This window comes from Oncorhynchus tshawytscha, linkage group LG13, assembly GCF_018296145.1.
Source record: "Oncorhynchus tshawytscha isolate Ot180627B linkage group LG13, Otsh_v2.0, whole genome shotgun sequence".
In the NCBI taxonomy this organism is placed as follows: Eukaryota; Metazoa; Chordata; class Actinopteri; order Salmoniformes; family Salmonidae; genus Oncorhynchus; species Oncorhynchus tshawytscha.
Window position 1 is genome coordinate 44,849,344 of NC_056441.1, and position 10,646 is coordinate 44,859,989.

General features: G+C 41.3%; 1 long non-coding RNA gene across 1 annotated transcript; it reads left to right on the forward strand.

Annotated features, from left to right (window-relative positions):
• Positions 1-7,039: 7,039 nt before the first annotated feature.
• LOC112265930 lies at positions 7,040-8,196 on the forward strand. Its single transcript, XR_002955848.2, has 3 exons — positions 7,040-7,140; positions 7,255-7,366; positions 7,641-8,196. It is a non-coding gene; the product is annotated as an uncharacterized LOC112265930 (long non-coding RNA).
• Positions 8,197-10,646: the final 2,450 nt, after the last annotated feature.

The window sequence follows — 10,646 nt, forward strand, 5'->3', positions numbered from 1 at the left end:
TTATGTACATATTCTTTATCCCCTTACACTGTGTATAAGACAGTAGTTTTGGAATTGTTAGATTACTTGTTGGTTATTACTGCATTGTCGGAACTAGAAGCACAAGCATTTCGCTACACTCGCATTAACATCTGCTAACCATGTGTATGTGACAAATAAAATTGATTTGATTTGATGTTTCAAGCAGTTCACTATAGTCTGTGTGCCCAAGAATGCAAGGTAACCTGCCTAAATAACTACCGCCCTGTAGCACTCAAGTCGGCAGCCGTGAAGTGCTTTGAAAGGCTGGTCATGGCTCACATCAACACCATCATCCCGGAAACCCTAGACCCACTTCAATTCGCATACCACCCCAAAAGATCCACAGATGATGCAACCTCAATCGCACTCCACACTGCCCTTTACCACCTGGACAAAAATAACACCTATGTGAGAATGCGGTTCATTGACTACAGCTCAGTGTTCAACACCATAGTGCCCAAAAAGCTCATCAATAAGCTAAGGACCCTGGGATTAAACACCTCCCTCTGCAACTGGATCGTGGACTTCCTGATGGGCCGCCCCCATGTGGTAAGGGTAGGCAACAACACGTCTGTCACACTGATCCTCAACACGGGGGAACCTTTGCTGATGACACAATAGTGGTAGGCTTAATCACCAACAACGATGAGACAGCCTATAGGGAGGAGGTCAGAGACCTGGCAGTGTGGTGCCAGGACAACAACCTCTCCCTCAACGTGAGCAAGACAAAGGAGGTGATCATGGACATCAGGAAAAGGAGGGCCGAACACGCCCCCATTCACATCGAAGGGCCGTAGTGCAGCTGGTCAAAACTTTCAAGTTCCTTGGTGTCCATATCACCAATGAACTATCATGGTCTAAACACACAAAGACAGTCGTGAAGAGACCGAAAAGATTTGGCATGGGTCCCCAGATCCTCAAAAAGTTCTACAACTGCACCATCGAGAGCATCTTGACCAGTTGCATCACCGCCTGGCATGACAACTGCTCAGCATCCGACCTTTAGGGTAGTGCGTATGGCCCAGTACATCACTGGGTCTAAGCTTCCTGCCATCCAGGACCTACAGTACCAGTCAAAAGTTTGGACACACCTACTCATTCAAGGGTTTTTCTTTATTTTTACTTTTTTTTAAACCATCATAGGGTTTGGACCTCATGGGCATCTGTGTGGGGATCTTCCAGAGATGTTATTGTGGGCTGTGTTTGAAAGCTTTACTAGCTGTCAAATCCTTGCTTCCTCCATACTCATCTCCTCAATTCCTCTCACAGTGCATTGGAGGACAGGAACCGATGTTCCTCCCTTGGAACGCCTCCTCCAATGAGCTTTGAGAGGAATTGAGAAAACAAGGATGGAGGAAGCAAGGATTTGACTGCTAGTAATGTTTTCAGACACAGCTGTGATGTCAGAGACAAAGTCCATGCAAACAGATTTGTGAGGGTTTACTCCATTGTAGTAGTGTCACGCTGTGCTGACTGAATAGCGGAGGTATGGAGAGATAACCCAGACAATGCAGCAGGCAGCTATATTTACAAATGGCAATCCACGAATGCCTTTAGCCTCTCCCATACCAGAATGCATTGTGTTTTTCATTCAGGCCATGTAGAACAGGAGCAAATTATGTTCACCAGACCTGGGGTCAAATACTATTAAAAATATTTCAAATACTTTGAGTGTTTGCTTTAACCTGCACTTTTGGGAGATCTCCATTGGGTCCATTGCGGCAGGGTAGCCTAGTGGTTACAGTGTTGGACTACACCTGTTAAATGAAATGCATTCCATGTGACTACCTCATGAAGCTGGTTGAGAGAATGTCAAGAGTGTGCAAAGCTGTCATCAAGGCAAAGGGTGGCTACTTTGAAGAATCTCAAATAGAAAATATATTTTTTGGGTAACTACATGATTCCCTATGTGTTTTTTCATAGTTTTGATGTCTTCCCTATTATTCTACAATGTAGAAAATAGTAAAAATGAAGAAAAACCCTTGAATGAGTAGGTGTGTCCAAACTTTTGACTGGTACTGTATATACTATTTTGTTTTATATTTTTCATTTATTTAACCTTCATTTAACTAGGCAAGTCAGTTAAGAACTTAAGAACAAATTCTTAGTCATAATGACGGCCTACAACGGCCAAACCGGGACGACACTGGGCAAATTGTGCGCCACCCTATGGGACTCCCAATCCCGGCCAGTTGTGATACTAGGCGGTGTCAGAGACTCCAGTCACCCAAGTCGTAGACTGTTCTCTCTGCTACCGCACAGCAAGCGGTAACAGAGCACCAAGTCTAGGTCCAAAAGGCTCCTTAACAGCTTCGACCCCCAAGCCATTAGACTGTTGAACAATTAATCAAATGGCCACATTGACACATTGACCCCCCTCACTACTCGCTGTTTATTATCTATGCGTTGTCACTTTACCCCTACCTACATGTACAAATTACCTCGACTAACCTATTGTTAATTTATTGTGTTACTTTGTATTTTATTTAGTAAATATTTTATATTTCTTGAACTGCATTGTTGGTTAAGGGCTTGTAAGTAAGCATTTCACGGTATTCGACACATGTGATTTGATTATCTTGGCAAATGAGATTTGCTCACTAACCGGAATGTCAACAAATTTGAGAGAAATCAGCTTTTTGTGAATATGGAACATCTCTGGGATCTTTAATTTCAGCTTATGAAAAATGGGACCAACACTTTACATGTTGCGTTTTATATTTGTGTTCAGGGATGGAACAAAGACTGTTCATAATGTCAAATCAAATATTAGGAGAAACCACAATGTCAGGCATGTGTAGGTTGTAAAAGGCAACGCAGTAGCCTATTTTGTAGGAGTGCTCTACCCCTCACTGGGCGGGCTGTGCATGTGGAAGAGGGAGTCAGTCATGTGCCTCTGCTGCTGATGCTGTTGCTACTGCTGCCTGGGAGGGGTTGTGAATACTACATTTCTGCTGACAATGCTGTGCATAGTTCTCCACAGATATGTTTATCATAATGTTGAAATCTGAAATCAGGTATTTTGGCTCAAATGTTTAACAACAGAAAAAGAGGTGTAGTAATCATCAGCAAACATGGGATCTACAAAAGACAAAACTAACCCTGTATAATTTTCCCCTATTTGGTATAGTGATTTAATTTTCTCAGGGAAAACAAAAATGCTTAATCACAAAATAGCCTACAGTACAAGTTAGATTGATCACAGCAGTCTTGATCAAATTGGTAACACAGTATTTAGCTCCTCCTCTTCACAGCCATAGTAGCCTGTGTCTTTTGTCAGGTCTAGAGTCTCACACTCATTCAAGATGATGAAGAAAATGAAGAATGAAAAAAAGGATGGATTTCTGATATTGATCACAAGAGCAGCTGCTCATTGATTTCACCACTCCAACACAGTTCCACCTCCGACACCGCCAAAACATCCACTATGCGTGTGTCTGCTATCACCGGTTAACACTTGTTCTGATTGAATTCAGGCCCTAGACCGATAATTAAAACGGTGTGTATTGCTTTAATTTAATGTTTGCACTAACATAATGATTCACAGCACCAGATACCAGTAACGGTCTATCATTCTGTCATACAGTACACACTTGTATTTTTCATACAGCCTTCTACATCTAGCTACTGTACATATTGAACATCCTCTCAGGCTAGGGGCACAACAATGTATGAATTAATGATTGGATCAGAATCTCCATTATAATCATTGGCCAGTACAGAGAATTAAGTAAAACCACAAGTCCAAATCCCTATCTCCATCCGTGGCTAATTTAAGAAAAGGGACCGTTTTAGCTAGCTAGCTAGCCACCGGAGGACAACAACACAACTACAGTCATGGCCAAAAGTTTTGAGAATGACACAAATATTAATTTTCACAAAGTCTGCTGCCTCAGTTTACAAACACGACTGTAGTTGTGTTGTTGTCCTCCGGTGGCTAGCTAGCTAGCTAAAATGGTCCCTTTTCTTAAATTACCCACGGATGGAGATAGGGATTTGGACTTGTGGTTTTACTTAATTCTCTGTACTGGCCAATGATTATAATGGAGATTCTGATCCAATCATTAATTCATACATTGTTGATGGCAATGATGGCAATTTGCAATGATGGCAATTTGCATATACTCCAGAATGTTATGAAGAGTGATCAAATTAATTGCAATTAATTGCAAAGTCCCTCTTTGCCATGCAAATGAACTGAATCCACAAAAATAATTTCCTCTGCATTTCAGCCTTACCACAAAAGGACCAGCTGACATCATGTCAGTGATTCTCTTATTAACACAGGTGTGAGTGTTGACGAGGACAAGGCTGGAGATCACTCTGTCATGCTGATTGAGTTCGAATAACAGACTGGAAGCTTCAAAAGGAGGGTGGTGCTTGGAATCATTGTTCTTCCTCTGTCAACCATGGTTACCTGCAAGGAAATACGTGCCGTCATCATTGCTTTGCACAAAAAGGGCTTAACAGGCAACGATATTGCTGCCAGGAAGATTGCACCTAAATCAACCATTTATCAGATCATCAAGAACTTCAAGGAGAGCGGTTCAATTGTTGTGAAGAAGGCTTCAGGGCGCCCAAGAAAGTCCAGCAAGCTCCAGGACTGTCTCCTAAAGTTGATTCATTTGCGGGATTGGGGCACCACCAGTACAGAGCTTGCTCAGGAACGGCAGCAGACAGGTGTGAGTTCATCTGCACTCACAGTGAGGCGAAGACTTTTGGAGGATGGCTTGGTGTCAAGAGGGGCAGCAAAGAAGCCACTTCTCTCCAGGAAAAACATCAGGGACAGACTGATATTCTGCAAAAGGTACAGGGATTGAACTGCTGAGGACTGGGGTAAAGTCATTTTCACTGATGAATCACCTTTCTGATTGTTTGGGGCATCCGGAACAAAGCTTGCCCAGAGAAGACATGGTGAGTGCTACAATCAGTCCTGTGTCATGCCAACAGTAAAGCATCCTGAGACCATTCATGTGTGGGGTTGCTTCTCAGCCAAGGGGGTGGGCTCACTCACAAGAACACAGCCATGAATAAAGAATGATACCAACACATCCTCCGAGAGCAACTTCTACCAACCATCCAGGAACAGTTTGGTGACGAAAAATGCCTTTTCCAGCATGATGGAGCACCTTGCCATAAGGCAAAAGTGATAACTTATCGGCTCGAGGAACAAAACATTGATATTTTGGGTACATGGCCAGGAAACTCCCCAGACCTTAATCCCATTGAGAGCTTGTGGTCAATCCTCAAGAGGCGGGTGGACAAACAAAAACACACAAATTCTGACAAACTCCAAGCATTGATTATGCAAGAATGGGCTGCCATCAGTTAGGATGTGGCACAGAAGTTAATTGACAGCATGCCAGGGCGGATTGCAGAGGTCTTGAAAAAGAAGGGTCAACACTGCAAATATGGACTCTTTGCATCAACTTCATGTAATTATCAATAAAAGCCTTCGACACTTGAAATGCTGAAATGCTTGTAATTATACTTCAGTATTCCATAGTAACATCTGACAAACATATTTAAAGACACTGAAGCAGCAAACTTTGTGGAAATTAATATTTGTGTCATTCTCAAAACTTTTGGCCATGACTGTAGATGCAACAATTCAAGTTTTTTCTGTTGATGAGGTATGCTCTCAAAGCGATTTGATAGGTGACACGTGAAATCCAAGCTGGATTCCCTTGACACTTTTTTTCCCACCAGGACCATTCACAGTTGAGCTCGCTCAGTTTAGCTCAACACGCTGATTGGCAATTTTTTATACTTTTTTTGTCAAGAGAGGCCAAATGCTCGCTGGCTTCCCTTGCACTCAATGCTACAGGAGGCAACAATGTCATACTCATTTCAGACCAGACAGTATCAGATAGATGGCCTACACGTAGAGAGACAGAGGGGTGATGTTTTGCTCGCTCAGATGCTTTCTCCTGTGAGATACATTCAGCCTTTTGCGAATTGAAGGAAAATTATGAAACAGTGGGACAATAACTTCTTAAAAAAGATATGTATATATATTTTGGGGTACATTTCTGGGAGAAACCTGGCTTGCCTTGGTGTCCATGAATACACGCCACTGCCAGATACCAGACCGTCAATGACAATTAAGTTAAAACCTTTTACTGTGGAGTGTTTCATGGCAGTCTAAAACAAATCTATGGGCTTGAAAAAAAGAAACAAAACCGTTTGACATATACTGAACAAAAATAGAAATGCAACATGTAAGGTGTTGGTCCCATGTTTCATGAGCTGAAATCAAATATCCCAGAAATGTTGCGCACACATTTATTTACATCCCTGTTGGTGAGCATTTCATCCAACCAGCCTCAAAACTGCAGACCACGTGTAGCCATGCAAGCCCATGACCTCCACATCTGGCTTCTTCACCTGTCGGGATCGTCTGAGACCAGCCACCCGGACAGCTGATAAAACTGAGGAGTATTTCTATCTGTAATAAAGCCCTTTTGGGGGAAAACTCATTCTGATTTTCAGGGCCTGGCTCCCCAGTGGGTGGGCCTATGCCCTTCCAGGCTCACCCATGATTGTGCCCCTGCAAACTCATGTGAAATCCATAGATTAGGGACTCATTTATTTTTTTCAATTGACTGGTTTCCTATGAACTGTAACTCAGTAAAATGGTTGAAATTGTTGCATGTTGTGTTTATATGTTTGGTCAGTATAGAAACACCGGATTTTCAGTGTAAAATAAAGAAAACATTTTTCATTAACTGTGAAATAATGAAAAATATTAATAACATTCCACCCATGAGGCCACTAGGTCATTTGACTGCAGGAAATGGCTACTGGATGCCCTTGAAACTATTTGCCCCAGCTCCACTGCTCAGAGTACATGCAACAGTGGAAGGGTTAGGTCAGGTGCTTCACCCCCCCCCCCAGATGTCAGTGGGCCCGGCTCTCTCTCTCGCTGAGTGTTATTGGTGATTATTGTTGATTCCGTAAACACCCACAACTCCTCCCCCTTGGGGGGTGGAATTTTGTATATAACAGCCTCAACAGAGGCAGGCACAATGCCTGGTGAGTCAGGGGTTTATTGAAGAAACAAAATGAGGAGACTGGGTTTGGTAATGCTAGTTCTGCTGCTGCTGACAGCAGTGCAAGGTACACTTCAAGATTAACAGAGTGGCATTACTCACAAGACAAGAACTCAACATGTTGGTCATGAAGGGGTACTTTCGTTCATCCCAGTCAAGTTTTCTTCTATTTTTCTTACAGCTGATGACACAAAGGTTCAGGGCTGAACCTGTGGCTACAGAGGGGCTTGCCGCAAGTACTGCTATGCCCAGGAGTACATGGTTGGTTACCATGGCTGCCCACGCAGATTAAGGTACTATAGTGTGTGTCATGATGCAGACCTATATCAAGCATATTTCTAAAATACTTTCAAAAACTTGGTGTGTTTGATTTAGGAGTTTGCACCTTTGGGACTACTCCATTGGTTCCATTGTACCAGTTGAGCCAAATCAAGCACACCTCAAGTATTTCATAAATATTTTTAGCCCAGGTCTGGAATAATGCAATAAAATGGATAAAGCATCACATTAAAGGATTGAAAATTAAAGTATAACATGTGACTCGAACCACTCATTATTCCTATACAGATGCTGTGCTTTGCGTTTCTAACCTGGCATGATACATGACTGCAGGAGATCAACATAAACAATCTGGAGCCAAATTCTGTGACCTTTTTTTTATCAGAATGCATTTGGGAACTAGGAATATTAACCTATACTATAACTGCTATGAGGATCCCGTTTCATATCAAAATAGTGCATTAGTGCTTCCTAACAAGGGACTAGTCTCTGTTGAGGCAAGCACACATTCAGTATGAACATGTAATGCATCTCTGCTTAGTATTGGCTTTAATTGGATTAGAGAAGTCATAACAGCTCTAGTTTTATGCTTGTCACGCCATGCCTGGCATTGTGAAGTTCCAGGACAATAACAATTCACTTACCCAAATTCTGTCTGTTAGCACTATGCATACCATTAAAATCATTTTAAAGTTTGTTGTTCATAGATATTACTGGTGTGAAGAAAATGTTTGAAGCGTTTTCCTTGTGAACTCTTATATTTGTGACAAGACATCTGATTAATTGTATTCCATTCATTATCTAACTGTATTAGTTCAAATACAATAAAATACTTTTTACTGTTCATACAGTTTGTTTCATAGTGTGATTGTAATATAATTTCATTGTAACAGAAAACTTCAGGTTGTTGTGGTGTGGAAATACAAATACATGATGCAGTTGCTGAGCAAGAATTGTCACAAGGACAAATGAAAACACTGATGCAACAATTGCTCTATATTCTCTATATTCTTTTCAACTTGGTAGTGTAGTAACACATGATTATTTTAGTAAAAAGAATGAGCACTACTGTACATTGAATAGCTTTCCTCATATAAATATGAACACAGAATATATTGGTTTTTCTATCTTCAGTGCAAAAAATATGCAGCTGGGGGTTATGCTGAGGATAAGACAACTATTCCTGCACTTGCAGCAAAGCCAGGCAGTTATGAATCAGAATGAAACAGGGATCTGGTCAGACTTGGGTTCAAATACTATTTGAAATAATTTCATGTACAGTATCCTTCAAAAGTTTGAACACACCTACTCATTCATGGGTTTGTCTTTATTTTGACTATTTTCTACATTGTAGAATAATAGTGAAGACATCAAAACTATGAACATATAACACATATGGTATCATGTAGTAACCCAAAAAGTGTTAAACAAATCAAAATAGATTTTAGATTTTAGATTCTTCAAAGTAGCCACCCTTTGCCTTGATGACAGTTTTGCACACTCTTGGCATTCTCTCAACCAGGTTCATGAGAAATGCTTTTCCAACAGTTTTGAAGGAGTTCCCACATATGCTGAGCACTTGTTGGCTGATTTTACTTCACTCTGCGTTCCAACTCATCCCAAACCATCTCAATTGGGTTGAGGTTGGGTGATTGTGGAGGCCAGGTAATCTGATGCAGCACTCCATCGCGCTCCTTGGTCAAATAATCTTACACAGCCTGAAGGTATGTTTTGGGTCATTGTCCTGTTGAAAAAAACAAATGATAGTCCCACTAAGCGCAAACCAGATGCGATGTTGTATCGCTGCAGAATGCTGTGGAAGCCATGCTGGTTAAGTGTGTTTTGCATTCTAAATAAATCAGTGACAGTGTCACCAGCAAAGCACCCCCACATCATCATACCTCCTCCTCCATGCTTCACGGTGGGATCACACCTGCTCCTCCATGCTTCATGGTGGGAAACACACATAAGGAGATCATCCGTTCACCTACTCTGCGTCTCACAAAAACAAAAAAAATCTCAAATTTGGACTCATCAGGCCAAAGGACAGATTTCCACCAGTCTAATGTCAATTGATTGTGTTACTTGGCCCAAGCAAGTCTCTTCTTCTTATGGGTGTTTTTGAGTAGTGGTTTCTTTGCAGCATTTCAATCATGAAGGCCTAATTCCTGCAGTCTCCTCTGAAAAGTTGATTTTGAGATGTGTCTGTTACTTGAACTCTGGTAAGTATTTTTTTGGGCTGCAATCTGAGGTGCAGTTAACTAAAGAACTTATCATCTGCAGTGGAGGTAACTCTGGCTTTTCCTTTCCTATTGTGGTCCTCATGAGAGCCAGTTTCATCATAGCGCTTCATGGTTTTTGCGACTGCACTTGAAGAAACTTTCAAAGTTCTTGACATTTTCTGGATTGATTGACCTTCAGGTCTTAAAGTAATGACGGACTGTTGTTTCTCTTTGCTTATTTGAGCTGTTCTTAGCATAATATTGACTTGGTCTTTTAACAAATAGGGCTATCTTCTGTATTCCACCCCTACCTTGTCACAGCACGAGTGATTGGCTCAAACGCATTAAGAAGGAAAGAAATTCCACAACTACAACTTTTAACAAGGCACACCTGTTAATTGAAATGCATTCCAGGTGACTATCTCATGAAGCTGGTTGAGAGAATGACAAGCGTTGTGAAAAGCTGTCATCAAGGCAAAGGGTGGCTACTTTGAAGAATGTAATTATAAAATATATTTTGATTTTGTTTAACACTTTTTTGGTTACTACATGATCCCCTGTGTTATTTCATAGCTGTGATGTCTTCACTATTATTCTACAATGTAGAAAATAGTAAAAATGAAGATAAACCCTTGATTGAGTAGGTGTGTCCAAACTTTTGATGTGCTTCATTAAGCTTGTCTGTTGCAATGGACCCAATGGAGATCTCCCAAAAGTGCAGGTTAAAGCAAACACTCAAAGTATTTGAAATATTTGTAATAGTATTTGACCCCAGGTCTGGTGAACATAATTTGCTCCAGTTCTACATGGCCTGAATGAAAAACACAATGCATTCTGGTATGGGAGAGGTTAAAGGCATTGGTGGATTTGTAAATATAGCTGCCTGCTGCATTGTCTGGGTTATCTCTCCATACCTCCGCTATTCAGTCAGCACAGCGTGACACTACTACAATGGAGTAAACCCTCACAAATCTGTTTGCATGGGTTTTGTCTCTGACATCACAGCTGTGTCTGAAAACATTACTAGCGGTCAAATGCTTGCTTCCTCCATCCTTGTTTTCTCAATTCCTCT